This window comes from Mus caroli, unplaced genomic scaffold, assembly GCF_978045245.1.
Source record: "Mus caroli unplaced genomic scaffold, Mus_caroli_1 scaffold_10, whole genome shotgun sequence".
Classification (NCBI taxonomy): Eukaryota; Metazoa; Chordata; class Mammalia; order Rodentia; family Muridae; genus Mus; species Mus caroli.
Genome location: NW_028227265.1, coordinates 90,462,509 through 90,482,427, shown reverse-complemented (window position 1 = coordinate 90,482,427; position 19,919 = coordinate 90,462,509).

Here is a 19,919-nt window from a genome sequence, read left to right as displayed (position 1 = left end):
GTAGTGTTCCCAGACAGGTTTAACTGGGGAAGGAAAAGCCACCCTGACTCTGGGGAGCCATCTTCTAGTGAGCTAGGCTCCTGGAATGATGCAGAAGGAAGATGCCTGCTAGGCCTAACAGGGCCCTCTTTCTTGGATCCTGACTAAGGCCTTGATGTGATCAGATGTTCCGTGCTCCCATTGCCACACCTTCATCCCTATGGTTCACTTGATTCTTCTGAAACCACAACCCAGATGAATCCTTTCTTGCTTTGGTTAGCTTTTTTGTCACATAAATAAGAAACATCACTACTATAACAGAATGGCTAATTTTGGGTCTCTGCTCAATCCTAGCCTGTTGAGGCTGGTGAACCCAACATTTGTACCAAAACAAGCACCAATATTAACCTTGACAAATACCAGAAAGCTAAGACAAGCAAAATGAGAGATTACTAGAACCGATGGCTCATCGATTCCAAACCCTTAAACGTTTCTGACTTTACCTAAAAACAAAACAAAAACAAACAGATAAACACAAAATACATCCCCTAAAAATAATAAACGTATGAATGTGCAGGAACACTGTTCTGAGAAAAGAAGTTTCAGTGGTTATGAACATATGCTAATGTTTCACAGGAATGAGGTTCAGTTCTCAGCAGCCATTGGCAACTTATGATAGTATGAAGCCCCAGTTCCAGTGGAGCTAACACCCTCTACTGGCCTCTATTGGATGAGGATTGCAAATGGGTCACAGACATACATGCAGACAAAATAGCCATACACTGACTTGAAGAGACCACCTCCAGTAGATAGACATGTCCCCTAGTGGAGGCATGGGGCCACACACCCATCTCAAATTTTTTAACCCAGAATTGTCCCTGTCTAAAGGAAATGCAGGGACAAAAAAAAATAGAGAGGAAAGGCCATCCAAAGACCTCCTCACTGTGTGATCCATTTCATCCCCCCAAACCAAATGTCTACACTATTGCTGATGTCAAAATATGCTTGCAGACAGGAACCTGGTATGGCTGTTCTGAGAGGCTCTGCTAACACCTGACTGAAACAGATGCAAATATTCACAGCCAACCATTAGACTGAACCCGGGGACCCCAGTGGAAGAGTTAGGGGAAGGGCTCTGAAGGAGCAGAAGGGAATGGCAACCCCATAGGAAGAAAAAACAGTATCAACTAATCAGACACGTCAGAGCTCTCAGGGACTAAAATATTAACCAAATAGTATACATGGGCTGATTCCTGGCTCCTACTACATATATAGCAAAGGACTGCCTCATCTTGCATCAGTGGGAGGAGAGGAGTTTGGTCCTGTGGAGGCTTGATGCCCCAGGGAAGGGGGATTTTAGAGGAGTGAGGCAGGAGTGGATAGAGGAACACACTCTTAGAGGCCAGGGGAGAGGGATGGGATGGGGGCTTAGTGGAGGGAAGACCAGGTTTGGGGATAACATTTGAAATGTAAACAAATAAAATGATTAATAAGAATTTTCAGATAGATAGATAAATAAATAAAATAAAATAATACCACCTAAAGTACCTGAAATACAATGAAGATATCATATGCTCCAGATGCTCTTCACAACCAAGACCCACTCCTCATTTAAGAGACATCAGCAGGGTTTCAAACTAGCTATGTGACTGAGGGGTCACTACTTGATTCTAGCTTAAAATAACAGAGAAAACAATATTCAGCTATGGAATACTTGTCAGGCTCACTATCAGAAGTCAAAGGGCCACACAAAGAACATAATCATAAATTAAGTGTTCCTCCCAACTCAATGAACAAAGTTGCAGGAAAAGACCAGAAGATTGAAGCAGAAAGAGCTGCTAGGTTGTTTTGTCATTTGTTTTGAGATTGTAGTTTAATAATAACACTTTCTCCTTCCCTTTAATCCCACCAAGCACTCCCATATACTTGTCCCCTCCTTCAAATTCATTAATTTGACCTGTTTTTCATTAATTTTTGTTTGCATATTTCTGTTTGTACATACATATATCTCTCTCATTGTAGCCTATCATGTCCATTTACAGTACTTGTATGTATGTTTAAGAAATTATTTTTTAAAAGGATGTATGTAGGGAAATCCAAAGTTTTAGTTTCTGAGGGCTGTGTCTACAGGAACATTTAGAAAATCCAACACCTTGCTAAAGTAATATAAAACCTCATATAAGTGTCTCCTCAATGCCATGGGTTATTCAGTTCTTGGGCAATTAGGGAAGTAAAATAAGCATTTACAAAATGATAGTGACTAATTACCAGGCAAAGTCAGCAGTCTACAGCAACCAACACCCACATTTCACCATTGCCTTATGCTTTTGTCTCACTGAAAAGAGCCAGAAATGTAAAAAAGTGAACATGAATCCATTTGGAGTACTATTTTAGAAACATGAATATACACTGAACAAAATTTAGGCAAGTAAGGCTACAGAATCCTATTGAAGGGCAGATGTAGTTTAAGTGAGTTTAAGAGTTGTGAAGATGTCAATGAAATAAAATCTAAGCAAACAGAACCAATCCAGAATCTCTGAACACAAGAGACACCAACCTAGAGAGTTCAAAAAGAGAATCTTGCTCCATGAAGATGTCACATTTTGCAAAGGATCTGGGATTTGCATTTTAAATGGGGTAAAATCTATTAAAGAAAGGATACATAGTACACAAAATATTATATTCATATCTTATATGATAATTAGTAGGGTCATAGTTAATTCTCACAGTTTCAGTTAATATGAGTTGATAAAATATACATTAAAGATCTGACAGTTTTTAAGTACGTTTTGAAAGTCACTTCAGTCAAGAGTTCTCTTCAGGAAGGATGTTGCTTCATGCACTCAGTGAAAATAGAACTTTTCTCCTTTTTTACTTCAGATCTGTTCTCCACCTTGCCCCAGCTTTCTGCTTTTTGTAGAAGGCTGACACATTAGTCAGAGTCAAGTGGACGCCTGACATCCGGCTGCTGACCACACTTGGTCAAGGGGAAGTTAGGCAGCGGATTTCCCGATGGAAGAAGAATTAATCCCCATAGGAACTTTCACATAAAGTACCAAAAAATGAACCAGATGAATATAGTCTTAAGATTCTTATAGTGTTTTAAAGAATTATATGACTCTATAAACAAAAGAACAAAAAATGTCTAGGTCTGTTGGGTAAATTTTTAATAATAATATCTCTTATATGTACATCCTCTTTAACACCTGACACTGTTGTGGGGATTCAAAACATTTTTGTTCTAGAATTACCCAGGTTCAAGACTTACTATATCTCATGAGTTGGGTAATTTGAGGAAAATTCCAGAAGGTTGATAAGGCAGAAAAATATGTCAGAATAACTTCCTCATTTTGAAGATGGCCATTTCCTAATTCTCAAAAGAGAAACCAACACTCATTTCAGGGTAAAGGGGAGCCACATTTGTATGTGGAATTAATTACAAGTACATTGAACCTGCTCAGTTGACATTACAAGAAATGGATTGTTCTGGATCACCCGAGTAATTCCAGTGAATCACTGTTCTAAGTAAAAACTGAAAACAAAGAAAGAAAAGGAGAATCAGAGGAAATAAGCTGTGAGGGAATAGATGGAGAGATGCAAGATCGCTCACTTTGAAGATGGAGAATGAAATCCTCTTGCTAAAAATTATGAGTGGTACCCAAAATAAGAAAAGGTAAGGACACATTGCATTTTCCTTGTAAGCATCCAGAAAGCAATGCTACCACATTAGCAACTTGATTTTATTTCAGGAGGATTCATTTCAAACATCTTCTCTATACATTGACAGGAAAATAAATTCTTGCTTTTTATGCCACTGTTTGTGTACATGGGGCACAACAGCATTGGAACAACAAACTCGCTAGTTTTTTGTTTGTTTGTTTGTTTTTAGTCTAATAACAAAATACAAGTGTGGGTGGCTTAAAAACAGACGTTTGTACCTCCCAGATCTAGAGGTAAAGGCAGGTCAGCTCTAAATTCGATGTCTTCATCATACCTCCTCTGTAGCGTTCAGCATCTTTGTGGAAGAGTGTGCAGAAAATTATATGAACCAGAAGTGGTAGACAACTCCTAGAAATAAAAAGCCTTTCCAGGCACATCAGGGCACATATGTACTTTACAGAGACTACAGCAGGATGTAAATGACCTGCAGAGATTCAAGTCATGGAAGAGAAAGTGGTCACAAAGTCCCACCAGTAGCCAAGAAGTTTTTGCAATTGATAGCTGTCTGAAGATGCAACGTTACTTTTCTATTATGGAGTGACACTAAGTATATCAACTATACTCCAAGACAGACTGCACCCTCAGAAGTAAGTAGTTGTACATCACAAATCAGACCCCAGTCTTTTGTTATGCCATGGCTGTTTTATTTTGCTTTTGTTTTATTTTAAGAGAGTTAAAGAACACGAAGGACATAAAGATGAGAGGGAGGGAAGATCAGGTTAGATCCAGGGAGACGTTAAGGGAAATGTGAGAAAAAGGTGTATGAAATTCTCAAATAATAGATAAGTATATTTTAAAGATTAGCAATGTCATTAGAATCTCAGAACTCATATCTTTTTATCTTTTTCTTTTTTTTTTTTTTTTTTTTTTTTTTTTTTTTTTTTTTTTTTTTGCTAAATTTTGACCCATATCTCCATCTCTGGGAACTGTGGGCCTGTCCTGGGATTATCCCTCCCCCCCCAAAAAAATCAAAAAAAGTGCTAAGAAGAGCTATTTTTCTGTAATGGGCAGAACCCAAATCGACTTTGTGAAGTTTGAGGTATGAGATGACAAGGCTCTTAATTTGCAGAGCCCAGTGGAGGTCACTGAAAACCTCTAGGGAGAGGAATCCAGGACAGAAGATTGTAATTGCTCTGTGATGCTTCTACAGAAAGTTAAGTGACATCAAGTAAACAATAAAGTGTTTCTTGTTCTGAGGTTGTCAACTGCGTCACTGGGGTGCAGGTGAGTGCCCGCTAGGGGGCATAAATGCAGATAATATTTTATGCTGTTGCCCATTTAGAATTTCATAAACAAAATATTCTATCAGACTCACAGCACCAAAACAAGAAATGCTTGGTTGTGTACCTCATGCTACCTGCCTCCTGGGAACAAACTTCTTCAGCTATCACACGCATGAAGCAGCCACTCAGCAGAGAGAGAAGTGATCGATGGCTGAAGGAGAAAGTTGAGTATGTTCTCTGAACAGAACTGATCTGCTTATGCAGAGTTCCCGTCATGGTGAGTTTCTAGTATGTGAACAACAGATTGTAGTCTGAAGCTTCCCAATGTCCTTACCCCTCAAACACTGAGGACCTCGGACTTCTTCCCCGGAGGTATGGTGAATTCTTATTGGATGATAAAACAATATTTAACCCTGAAGATGTCAGCTTGATTTTTCCTGCTTTCAGAGCTTTACATGGCGCCATAGCAACAGAAACTTGGACTTTCTTATGCAAACAAGGAGGCACACCATTACTATTACTTCTAGTAAAGAGGATACAGTTGTGTGTGTGTGTGTGTATATGTATACATCAACACACACACACATATATACTCTAAATGAGTCAAGTTTAAAGGTTTCAGAAGTAAATTTATTTTATTTTAAGGAATCATAATTGTTTAAATCTGGTGATGATATTATCACTAGATATATGTTCCTTTAGAAGTAGATCTTTATAAATATGGAGGAATGTAATAGAAAATGTAATAGAGGAATGAATCACCATTAATTTTTTGCTCTCTTAAGTTTCTTGTTTTTGCAATACCTCTTCTTGGCCTAACTCTTCAAATATGATAAAAAATTAGGACATACATATTCCTAATATATCTTAAATTAAAAAGTTGATAAAGTACCTCATATTTATCAACCTCATATTTATACTTAGTGTATAACTCATCATTATTACCATGTGTTTTCATTAAAAATGTACACTTAAATATTTAATTCTTAGTGTGCCCTTGAAAGAACCTCAGTGCCTCTTGCTTGCTACCATGTTCTATACTACCGACCTAATCAAAAATGAAACTGTGATACAATTACAGAATGCAATAATATTCAGCTTTAAAAAAAAAATGTATCATGACTGCCCTCTGAAAGACCCAACAAGCAGCTGAAAGAGTCAGATGCAGATATTTGCATCCAAGCAATGGACAGAAGCTGCTGATCCCTATGGTTGAATTAGGGAAAGTCTGGAAGAAGCTGAGGAGGAGGGCAACCCTGTAGGAGGACCAGCCGTCTCAATTAAACTGGACCCATGAGATATCTCAAACACCAGACCACCAACCAGGCAGCATACACCAGCTGATATGAGGCCCCCAACACATATACAGCAGAGGGGGCTGCTGGGTCTGGGTTCAGTCAGAGAAGAAGGAGAATGGAGAAGGGGAATGGAGAGGTCTGGTGGGTGGTGATGGGGTGAGGCCATCCTCATGGAGATGGGGTAGGGAGAGATATGGGATGTGGAATAGTCAGAGGGTGGGCCAGGAGGGAATAAAATCTGGAGTATATAAAATAGAGATTAAATAAAAATTTAAAAGAAAAAAGAAAAATGTAGTCTGAAGGTAAATGAATAAAGTTAGAAATGAGCATTCTGAGAGAGGGAACACAGACCCCAAGAGATAAATACTGCATGCTGCTTTGTCTTAAATATAGATGTTAGGTTTTAGGTTTTATATGCATGTGTTTCAATATGAATAATCACTCAGCCTTGGTATGTAGTGAAGACCAAGGAGTAAGAAGCAATTTTCCAAAGAAGGGGAAGTATAGTATAGTGCTAAGATGACATAAAGGAGAAACCATTAGTCAACAGATATTAAATGAGGATGGGGTTGGGCAGGCAGGGTATAAATGGAGTCATGATATGACAGGGAAGACAATGCTCCAACTAGGTATCTCACGCCACCAAGTACAACCTCTAATGCCAGGAATGAGTTAGAATTTATAGAGTTGTTGGCCTAAAGGGTCCCATAAACTATGCCAATACACCACAGGCAATTGTCAAGGGTATTGGCTAATATCTATAAACTGATGGTAAGGTCTTATTGTTGAAAACTCAACTCACTTATCATTGAACATGGAGAAATTGAGCTGGTTCCCAATTTTGTTCATGGTGAGAAAGATATTTTTGCACATTACCAGAGGACAATGTAATCATCAGCATCACTCAGCTGCAAATGCTGGAGTCTGCAGCAATGACCTTCCTGCTGGATATGTTTGTGCCATGATGACACACTTGTTATGGGAGTAGTCTCAGTCCCAAATCCCAATGAAAAGTAATTAAAAGATACCTCATTTGTTTTTATTCTTACAGATTCTAGGAGATTTTCTATCCTCCCAGTCAATTATTGCTTAAATTAACCAGAATTCTTACTACTATACTATAAAGATACTTGATACAACTAGGAAACAGCTGATGTAGATGAGAACGCCAGTAATACTTTCTTGGGTCTCATTTAAGACTCTTTTTCCTGTTTCTGTCTCGTGTCTCTTTTCTTCTCTGTATCCCTCTGAGTTAGTTCTCCATCCCTTTTTTGTCTAGTTTTCCAAATCTCCCTCCCAATTCAGTTTTTATAACACAAAGTTTAATAGCTTAAATTTTTCACCAATTACATTAAAATTGCCCAGCTATCTCTACCATGAAAGGTATGACCACACAGATTCTTTCAAGACATTCTTTCAAGTCATATTTATTCCTTTTCCTCAGATGTGTCATGCATTTGGGATATGTTTTGTCATCCTTGGAAATGATCCATTTTAAAGTATTCTTTCAATTGTAGAGACTTTAAAGACAGAATCTGTCAAAGTCTATGCTCAAAAGCATATTTAGAGCTTCATTAAATAGGCTCTAATAATACGATGAAGGCCTACAGCCTTCTTTGGACAAGAATTTTCCAAAAGTGTCTGTCTCTGACCAGTGGGCATAGTGATAAGGATTAAAGAACACATCCATGTTTTGTCATTTGCAAAGTATAGGAGACCTCATAGAGGACAACAAGGCAGCTTCAGGTTTTGAATAATACTTCAAAGAAGATTTCTAAAATGGAAAAAAATAAAACTATAACAAGTTGCTCAAGATTGCCTTTTTTAATAATATGAATGATGATGAGCTTTTTATTATCTAGATATGAATACAAATTACCTTAAGAATATCCTTTTACTATGCAAAAGCCTTTTGAAAATGCAAATGAGCTAATCTCCATTTGTTATAATGCTTACAACAAATATACATAGCACTTCACATGGCATTATCATAACCCAGGGGAGCAGTCTTCTATGGCTGGCTCTTCTAAATATGAAAAAGATTTGTTTGTCTATTTGTTCTTTTATTTTGGTTTACTGGGGTAGAGAGTGGCATGCAAAATGTTCCATCTTAAAACTTAGAACAAAGGCACTATACTTACATTAAAGTACATCTATAAGACAAAGAGAAATTAAAGAAAATTGCTTAAAAATTGGTGCTGACATTACTATATTTCATTTTGAAATGGGGAAAGATACTAGTAGCTATCTGGCTACCCAGGTATTACAAAGCTCCTTGGGTGTTGAATTTAACTTCTAGGACATACTTTGTAACATCAGGTAAAAAAATTGCTAAGCCTAATATTATTATTAGTCAAGTGCAAATAAAAAGGAAATATAAACTAAATTTTCTTTTAGACAGTAAGTAAAGCCAAGAGTTAGCTTCTTAGATTTCACAATATAGAAAGGAGCTTGACGTCTACTGTAGCTCCCATTGCTTTCCTGTCAAGTAGCAAACTGTAAATCAAGTTTACAAAAATTAAAAAAAAAAAAAACAACGTAAGAACACGCACATAGTGGATCTCCCCTTAAGCTTAGAACTGTGAGACTGAGCAGAACAACTTTTATGATTTCCATGCCACAAGCATTGCCTACAGAGTACAATGCTGTCTCAATCAATCAAAGAACAAAGAGGGAAAAAACATGATAAATAAAAGAAAAAAGTTAAAAATTGAATCACTTTCATTAATGTTTATATTGTTTTTCCAAATTCATAATCCCTTCGGTAATATATACTAACTTACTGGATAGTTTCTGCAACTTCTGTACCTGATTGATGAAGAGCAAGTTTTGGCAAACTGATTTATGCAGAAATTAAATCAAAGAGTTTAATTTCAAAGAAATGAAGTAGGCAGTTTTGCTTTCTACTTTTTAAACTAGTCGTTTAAATGCTGACAGTTTATTTTATTTTATTTGCATGGATGTTTTTCCTTCATGTATGTCTCTGGAGCATGTGGTTGATACACAGAGATACAAGAAGTTTGGTTTCCTTGGGAGCTCCAGTTAAAGATTGTTGTACCCACCATATAGGTGCTGGGAACTGAATTCTGTTCCTCCACAGAGTAATAACTGCTGTTAACCACTGAGGCAAATTCCCAGCCCCTTATTTATTACTCTTTCAATTGAATTCAATTTCTTTTGATATTTCAACAACAGAAATGCCACTTTTAAACATAACATATTATTAGAAAGATCTTTATCATGCATACTATATAATTAACTAATTTGCGTGTAGAATCTACTATTACAGCCTTATGATAAAAATCTGAACTGTACACCATGCTATTGGTTTCACATCTTGAATTTACAACTTATCTACTATATATCCTTTTGTGCAAATTGTTTAAACTCTGTACCTACCTTTTCTTGTTGGATAACAAGGATAAAGTTAAGCTATATCCTTGGTAGACTTGTATATGAGCTTAAGTTCCTGCTTTTCCTAGTGATTAAGAATGGGTGTCAGCCTTCTGTAGCAAGACGGGAACCCCAGTGGAGCGATAGAGACACCAACTTACCCACAAAACTTTCAACCCCAAACTTATCAGGTCTAAAAATAATGTAGGCACAGTGGAGGGAACAGAGACTGAGGGACTGACCAGCCAATATCAAGCCCAACTTGAGACCCATCCCATGGGCAAGCACCAATCCCTGACACTATTAATGATACTCTGTTATGTTTGCAGATGGGAGCATGTTGTCCTCTGAGAGGATCCACACAACAATTCACTCAGACAGAAGCAGACACCTATAACTAAGCAGTAGATGGAGCTTGGGGACTTTTATGGAAGAATAGGAAAAGGATTGAGGGACCCTAAAGGGATAGGAACTCCACAGAAAGACCAATGGAATCATCAAACGTGGACCTAGGCCTCCAGGCACAAATGTAGCAGATGTGCAGCTTGGTCTTCATGTGGATCTCAAACAACTAGAACAGGGTTATCCCAAAAGCTGTTGCCTATACAAGGGATATGTTCTTCGGTTGGTGGTTCAGACTCTGAGACCCCTCTTACTCTCTGTCTCTCTATGTCTCTGTCTGTCTCTCTCTATCTCTATCCCACCCCACCCTCTGTGTGTAGTGTGTACACAGGCTGAGTATCTATAAGTGTACCATGCCATGTACCTGGAGGTCAGAGAACAACTTTGTGAAATCATTTATCTAGTTATGAGAGAGCAGATGCTGTGGATTCAGACTCTATCTTTGAGAACTTGACTTAAGGTTGAACTCAAGTTAACTAACAGACAAGTACCTAGCACCAATTTCTAGGTTAACCCCCAACAAAACCTGTGACTAGCACCAGTTTCCAGGTAATTATGCAACAAATCTTCACCTCCAGGTTACAAGCCTCCCCCTGACACTTCATGTCCTAACAATAAGGAAAACAATAAGGAAAAAAACAAAAAAACAGAAGTTAAGTTTATGGTTTGGCTCCCAGCTCCAGCCAATTATGTTAAAGGCCATAATGCTCTGCTAATCAGCTGTGTGCCAAGCTAGATACCCCCTTCTTGCCTCTATAAATGCTTGCCTGAAACTGGGCTCGGGATCTCCTCCCTTTCTCCTGTGTCAGAGAAGTAGATGTGGCCCAAGCTCAAGCTTGAAGATCGAGACCCTAGTGTGATTGCACATTTCCCAATACAACAGTTAAAGGGCAAGAACTGCAACTGCCAAACTTACGGGGCCAGTGCTTTATGTACTGAGGTGACTTGCTGGCCCATGAATGCTTGTTTTTTATTCCTTCCTTCCTTCCTTCCTTCCTTCCTACCTTTCTTCCCTTTTTTTCTTTCATTCATTCTTGTTCAAAGTATATTCTTTAGTCTTCATTTAGCTGAATAAATATTTGGTAGAAGCAAGTAGATGTCAGGTTTATTTTCTCTCATTATTTTAGGAAGATGCCTTCTCAAATACAAAAATAAATAAATAAATAAATAAATAAATAAATAAATGTGACAAGATGCTCCTATGCTCTTTGAAAGACTGTGTCTTCTGCTGCCACCATTGAGTGGCATAATCAGTGGTTGATCACTTGGATAATCCTTAATAAAGCAGTCAAGCTTCTTCACCATTTCCATTTATATTGAAACCATTATATGTATATATTTCTATTTCTTCTTTCAAATGTAAAGAGCTTTTTCACGTGCTTTATACAGCTGATATTTAAAAGTTTTATGTCATAATTGCATCATGATCACATTATGAAAAAGCTGACATATCAATAATCTTTCTTGACTTTCATACTTAAGGTTTTAACATAGACACTGAGAGTCAGGGAACTGATATGGTAAATCCTCTTTAGTCTTGAACCTTAACCTATTAATGTTTTTATAAGACAATTGTCCATAAGAATTATTCTGATCAAAACTACTAAATACTATCGATTCATCAACAGAGTGGCCCAGCTTTTAGCTCCCAGATGGTTTCATCATGATTACCTTGAAAACGTACAACTTCCCTAGTTCTTAATTCATAGCTACAATAAATATCAGGTGTGAATGATCATCACTCTCACCTGGTTGGTTTTGTTTTGAGACATGATCTTTACAATCTAAATTGACCTTACCTTGTGACCTCCTGCCTCAGTTTCTCTAAGCTGGGATTATAGCTATAATTCATTATGCCTGACTTAGCAGTGGATGTCCGGCTCATTGCACACTCTCTAATTTCATGTGTAGAGAAAATGAATATGGTTGTGCTTCGACTTTCATGCATTATTTTTTGTTGTTGATCAGTGAAAGTTCACACAACAATTTAAAAAGAAATGGATATAAAAGAGGAAATGCATGAAGAATGAAAGTTCAATGACAAAACAATAAGTGCTAGTCCTACAAGTGAATTTAAATTAAATACAAAGTTACACAAAGAATACATTGAAACAGCCACTATCTGTGAGTGTCCTTATACAGCAACAGGGATGTAACAAAGGCAAATTTTAAAACATTACCAAAGTTACAATAAAAATAATTCTAGAGGAATTGAACCTATAAATGATTTTACATCAAAGAAACTCTCAAGAATATTGACCACTTGAATTGTAAAGATTTAAATGTTTAAGGGAAGCATTGCATGGATTATAGTGAATTGTTAAAGCCAACTTGATGCTTACTCTTTACAACTGAGAAAGGGCATGCCTGAAGTTATTTTTTACAAGGAGATAAATTGCTTAACTCTTAATGTTTCTAATATTTTATATTATACTATATTTTAAAATACTACTCTTTGTCTCTGGACACAACTGTAAAATACTTTTCTATGATTAGTGCAGAACATTTAAAACTTATTGGGATAATTGCATTTGCCTGCATACAGTGTGGATTTTTATCACTTTACACTGCCTGTTCGTTCTCAGGGTACCCCACTTCTATCTTGTCTACTGCCTGCTTCTAAAGTGAGGGTTTCATAAGTCAGTGAATATTTTCCAGAATTCCTGTTGGGAATCTGAACAGTTTGTAAAACCACAATAGCAATGGCATTGCAAAAATGACAATCTCCTCTAGTAAAAATGTTTGTAGTCATTCATTTCCTTTCAGTCATCTCAGAGATTGGTAGAAAGGAAGCTCTAACTAAACACAGTTCTCCAATTGATTGGACTCTGTCAGCAGAATGGAATCCGTAAACAAGTTATGGTGTGAGAAACCACACTCTAGAAACTAAAACAAAGCATGTCGTTTTCATATCAAACAAATTGTGATTATGAGAAAGTGACTTGAATTTAGTGGTAAACTTAGTGAAACATGTGCTGAATAGTACAGCTCTAAAGGATCATGACACTCGAAATTCTTAGACTCAGCCTCTCAATCACTACTTGTAAGTTCCATCAATCTGTAAGCATTATCAATATTGACAGTTTCCCATGGCACCAGTCTACCATTTGCTCAACTTTTTGCAGATGTGTACACATGGATTAAAAATCAACAGCTGGGTGCTAATCTCCTGGCTTTTGTTCTTACATTGCCCCAACCCACCCACGCTTTATACTATGAAATTGTCAAGCCTCATTGTATTCTATACAAATATTTACCAGGTTTCACTTTCATATCTGAGGATCATTTATACATATATTTCTTCCTTTAAATAATGTTTTACCTCTGCAAAAGAGTTCAAAGTGGACTCCAAGTTTACTTATTAACAATGTAAAATTTCTTCTTATTGTGACAATTTACTACCATTATTTTATTTTACATGTACTAATGTGTGTGTAAGTATGCACACACAAATCATGGTGTGTTTGTGGAAGGGTCAGAAGGCTAGTATGTGGTCCTCTGAGTTCAAACTCAGGTTGTGAGGCACCTCAGTAAGTTTCTTCATCCAGTAAGTCATCTTGACAGTCCTCATTACTGGTTTATAAAATGTGGATGTAAGTGTAAACACAAATGGAAGGATGTCGTATGCCTTTGCAATGCTGATTTTAGTTCAAACTGTTATGACAGAAGCTTGTACTATCTTCCATGTCAGTTTGCAAACAGTGGAAACACAATGAACATGTTTCTGATGTATGCCTAGTCCTGGGTGCATCAAGCCGCCAAAAATCTGAGGTTTGTCTTTCTTCAGACAAGATAGTGGTTTCCATGTATGCCCCAATATGGTGGAGAGGGCCAATGAATGTCTTCAGATGTCTTAAGTCCTTAACCAAATTTGATGTCCAAAGACTGCAGGTATTAATAATATTAGCTTTATATAATTGTCAGATTGTGATATATAAATTGTGAGAGGACCTCAACTTGTAACACACAGCACAGGACCAGTCTCTGCAGGCTTAGAAGTCTTAAGTGATGGGAAGTAAAGATTTGGTTGTAGAAAGGGGTGAATGAAAAAAAAAATAGAAATACTAACAATTTTCAATTGTTAACTCTCCTGGACTTTTTAAATTTGAAAAACTTATAATTTGTTTTCTTATTACAGTTATAGTCATTAATGTTTAAATTAACATAGGATAGACTTAATTCTTTTAGAAAATCTTCAAATTTTACTTTCACTGTTTTACTCTTATAAATGAAAATGATAGTAAGATTATTTTACTATTTAGCATTGTATTTTTATAACGTTTGTGTAAAATCTCAAATGAAACTACAGTATTAAAATATAATTAATAAATATATCTAGTGATTGCTATTTTACTTTATCCATGTTATGTATGGTTTATATTTCTATAGTATTGGTTTTTTTACTCATTACTTCTAGATTTACTTTTCCTGTTTCTGTTTGTTTGTTTGTTTTCAAGACGGGTTTTCTCTGTGTAGCCCTGGCTGTCCTGGAACTCACTCTGTAGACCAGGCTGGCTTCAAACTCAGAAGTTCACCTGCCTCTGCCTCCCAAGTGCTGGGATTAAAGTCGTGCACTACCACTGCCCTGCACTTTTCCTGTTTCTTAAAACCATATATTCCATAGGTTATGGTAAACAGTTTCCTTTTCTTTAGCTGGAAATGCTAAGCTTTCTGTCAATTTAATTCAGTATATGTGGGAAAATTCTAATTAGTATGCTTTGTCTTTGAACACAGCTAAAAATTGATAATTCTGATAATATTAAAAGAATTAAAAGCTGATCTTATGTGTCTTTTACAGTGCCTTATAGTATTTTATTTCCTTGATGGTTTGTAGACTATGGTTGGTATATGAGTGCCACTTACTATGTATCCTTCAGTAATTACAGCTTAGTTATAGCGGGAGTTATACATTTCTCTCTAGGTAGATCTAAAGTTAATTCTTCACAAACCATTTTCTATTACTGGGATTACCTGGAGTTTGTATTTTGACTACTAATTTTTCCTTGTATATAACAGCCTATTTCTTGTATATAACAAAACTCCTTAAATAATTATGAAATAGATAATTGTCTGTGATAAGGAGTCTCACCGGCGAGGACACACACACAGGACACACTCGGATCCTTCTGCAGCAAAGCTTTAATGCATCTCGAGAGACAGATGATCAGCTTCTGGGGAGGAGGCCCAGAACACGGGAAACCCATCCCTTTTCTAGACCACTAAGAGCAGTTGGATACGTATTTTACCCTGACTGGTTGCTCACTATCAGCCCAGCTGACACCACGGTACAGGCAGGGCACAAGGAATGGAAAAATACCCCAGCACATGCGCAGACTACTTGTTTACCAGTCAGAACACCGGATATCAGCGCCATCTTGTAGTGGCGATTGCAAGGGCGGCTTCCCACAGATAATGAAATGACTAACTATATTTAATTAAACATATTGCTTTTTACTTTTATTTGGTTAGTATTACCTCTCCTGGTATTTTAAATTTATGATGCATTACAATTTAAACATTTTCCTACTTTGAATAGGTTGGCTCCTTATCATTGATTTTATTTCTTCCTCGATGCTGATTTTTCCCACATGATTTGCACCTTTAATATCAATGCTGTCTTTGATAAAAACACAATTCCTGTCTTTTTCTGTTTTTCCTTTTGGTTAGAAATATTGTGCTTATTTGCTTGCTTCCTCTCCTCCTCCTCTTCCTCTCCCACCTTCTCCTTCTCCTTAATTCACACTGCCATTTTAGTAGGTTTTCTTTAATTTTTCATTTTTAAATTTATTATTTATTTATCATTCCCACATACACACAGAGTCCCTCTCCTCATTTCCCTCCCATTCATCGCTGAGAGGATGGAGTCCCCTGGATATTCCCCAAACCTGTGCATAAGTCTCTGAAGGATTAGGTGCATTCTTTCTCACTGAGGCCATACAAATGAGGCTACATTTGTGCTGGGGGTCTTTGTCCAGCCCATGTAAGCTCTTTGGTTGGTGGCTCAGTCTATGAAAGCTCCCAGGGGTTCAGTTTAGTAACATTGTTGGTCTTCCTGTAGGGCTCCTATCCCCTTCAGGGCCTTCAATCATTCCCCCTTACTTTTTCATAAGGGTCTCTGTCCTCTGTCCAATGTTTGGCTGTGGGTATCTGCATCTGTTTCAGTCAGCTGCTGGATAGCGTCTTTCAGAGGACATTTATGATGGCTCCTGTCTCTAAGGATCACAGAATATCCATATTGTCAGGGATTTGTGCTTGTTCATGTGAGGGGTCTTAAGTTGGGGTGTATTTTGGCTGGCCATTCCTTTTGTCTCTGACTCATCTTTGTCCCTGCACTTCTTTTAGACAGAACAAATTTTGGGTCAAAAGTTTTGAGGGTGGGTTGATGTCTTTATACTTCCACCAGGGGTCATCCCTGGATATAGGAGGTGACCCATTCAGGTTCTATGTCCCTACTGTTAGGCATCTCATCTAATGTCACCTGCTTTGACTTCTAGGATCCTGCATCATCCCAGGTTTCTGGAACTTCCGATTGATTCCTCCACCCCTACCCCTGGCAGGTGTAGATTCATTCTCCTGGTCCTCTGGGCCTCTCTCCTGTCTCTCTCCAACCTGATTCTGCACCTTATTCCCATAAAACCTCAGCATGGTTATTTCTAAATTCAAATCTATCACTTATAGTCATGATTTCCCTATTTCACTGAAAAACTTTCATGTGTGTAGCCAGGATGAGTGTTACTTAGCTATAGTATGATGCGCATCTTTTGCTTTCTCCATCATCTGCATCTGGTCACTACCCCCCCCCCCCCCACACACACACACAAAGTACAGAAGACAGACAGAAAGGAGGTGTCCTATCCTAGCCTGGCCATCTTGTCCACTGTGTTTGTAAATCTCTTTGACTACTGATTAATATCGAGTTCAACGTATATCTGATAGCGGATCTCTATAGACTTTAACTCCCAGAGTAGATTTCTCTCATACTATGAAACAATGTACAAAATACTTGTATATAAATATATGTATGTGCAGCACTATATATTTACAATAGTTTCCTCTTGTGTTGGTCCAGGTTCTTTAAAGGTACATATTGAAGGACAGGAGAGATGGACCAAAACTTAAGAGCATTTGCTGACTTTGCAGAGAAGCACAGCATGGTTTCCAACACACTGGAAGACATTGTAAATACCTATACCTCTACATCCAGGGAATCTACTTTTTCTTTTATGGCCTCTGACATAGCCTTCACAAGCATGACATATATTCATGATCATACATGCATCTCCTCATAAAAATATTTTTTAAAAAGAAGCAGACAGTGATACAATTCATTCAAAAATATATTAGAGAATTGTGAGAAAAGACAAGCATAAAACCACTAAAGCTTGAGTCACTGAGGGGAAGAGCTTTACCTAAGGAATTACATAGATACCAGTGACCAGTGGCCATGGCTATAAGGGACTTTATTGACAATTAATTGATGTAGGAGGGCCTAGGTGTCATCCCTCTAGGTGGATGGTCTTAGGCGGATTAAGAAAATTAGGTGGGCATGAATTAGTTGTCTAGGTTGATGAACTCCGAGTTCCTGTCATGACATCCCTCAAAGACAGATTTGTAATCTCGAAGTATAAGACAAAAATAGTTGAATCAAGTGAGTGACTAGGAATGATAACAAGCCATTTTATGAACATATTTCCCATTTATTGTGCCCTGTTTTAAATCTCCTGCAAGGCATTTTCTGACGTGCTTCAACTAGGTCTTTACTTGTGGAGCAGGGAAAAGTTTGGTTTTCACACACACTTGCCTGTCATTAGCAGAGAAAGAGGTTCTTTCTCATGTATCTGTCTAGTTGTTGACCTTTATTTAAGGTCTAGTCCAGAGCTAGTTTGTCAATGACAAACGTTTGAAAGACTGAATACATAAGTGAACAATTAATTATACTCAATCTTCGACAATCACAAGACAGCTGGGAGGTAAACTGACTCCTCCTTCTACAGAATGGTAGTGCAGAAGAGAGGAAATTAGTGAGAAGCTGTACGAGGGTTGCTGTACGAGTTTCATAGGCTATACTTTGAAATGGCCATACCAATTCAATACTGTCAACATAAGAATATGAGGCCAGTATTCTGTAGAAAATTTAATAAAACCATACATTGAATATTCATAGAGAGGCGAATTTTAGTATAAATTTCTTGTAAGAAATCTTATGTCATATATGAACTAACTATACAAGATATAAATAAAATATTTTTACTATTAAAAACAGTAAGAACAGTTACATTATGAAGAAGAGTCACTTTCTGTGTGTGGGCTTTTAGAAAGCTTTGCTTTGTATTTTTGAGGCAGGACCTGAGTATCCAGCTCTCTTTAGCCTAAGAACTCACTGTGACAATTGTTTGGCTTCAATGTGTGGCATTGTTCCCTTCTCTCTTCTGTGCAGGGGTCACAGGCATGCTTCAAATAACCTGGAGGAAAATTTTAAATTTTTCTGAAAATTGGAATCATTACTATATAACATTGAGGCATATGTGAAAAAATGAAGATTTATGTAAATGTATACCTCTAAGTTCAAAATAGCTTAGAGGACACTTCTGCATTAAAACAATTGGTCACTTTTTGTGTTTTTATTTGGTTTTATATTGCTGAAACAATGCAGGAACACTGTGTAGCATTTTAATATGTCAATTTGAAATGAAAACAAATGGTCTTCATTTGGGTCCTGAACAAATGGTGCGGGGTGGGGGGCTATCCTCCGAAGCTGCTGCCTCTCTGCAGAATACATTCTTCTAGCTGGGCTGCCTTGCTGGCCTCAGTAGGAAAGCATGTACCTAGCCCAGAAGAGGCTTGATGCACCAGGATGTGGGACACCCTGGGGGTAGGGTGGGGCTAGGGCCTCTACTCTCTAAGTGGAGAGGGGACAGGGAATAGGAGAGGGATTGTGGGAGGATGGGACCATGAGGGGGGCATCAATGTAAAGTGAATACATTTTAAAAAATTAAAACAAATGAAAGTGTAATCTGAGGGGTTGGAGAGATAGCCCACTGGTTAAGAGCACTGACTGCTCTTCCAGAGGTCCTGAATTCAATTCCCAGCAACCACATGGTAGCTTACAACCATCTTTAACAGGATCCAATACCCTCTTCTGATGACTGGAGACAGCTACAGTGTACTCATATAAATAAAAATAAATCTTAAAGAAAAAGAAAATGTAATCTGAATTATGGGAACTGTGTAAAATACCCAGATTTCTACTATGATGATAATCCTTAAATTCTTTGCCTCCAAGTAGGGCACTAATATATATACATAGCACATTTCTTGATCCACTCATCTGTGGAAAGACAGCCTGATAAACAGTTGTGTAAGCATCTGTGGTAGATAAAGTCCTTTGTTATACAGTCAGCGATGTTATAGCCAAGTTCTACTGTAGATCTATTTTCAGTTTTTGAGACAGTTCAACTGTAATTCCTATCATGGATACCCTAATTTAGTAATCCCACCAACAGCACATAAGGGTTCTCTTTTTCTTGCATGCTTTCTTGCACTTCTTGTTTGTTTTGTGAATAATAGATACTCAATCTGACAGAAGGACATGGAACTCAACACTGCTTTGATTTTCTTTTTTTTTTAAATTTTTCTATTTTTACCTTTTTCACTTTTTTATTAGATATTTTCTTTATATATATTTTAAATTTCAAATGCTATCTCAAAAGTTCCCTATACCCTTCCTCCACCTTGCTCCCCCACCAATCCACTCCTACTTCTTGGCCCTGGCATTCCCCTGTACTGGTACATATAAAGTTTGCAATACCAAGGGGCCTCTCTTCCCAGTGATAACTGACTAGGCCATCTTCTGCTACATATGCAGCTATGTCACTCTTTACCTGTGAGTTTTCTAAGCTCACAG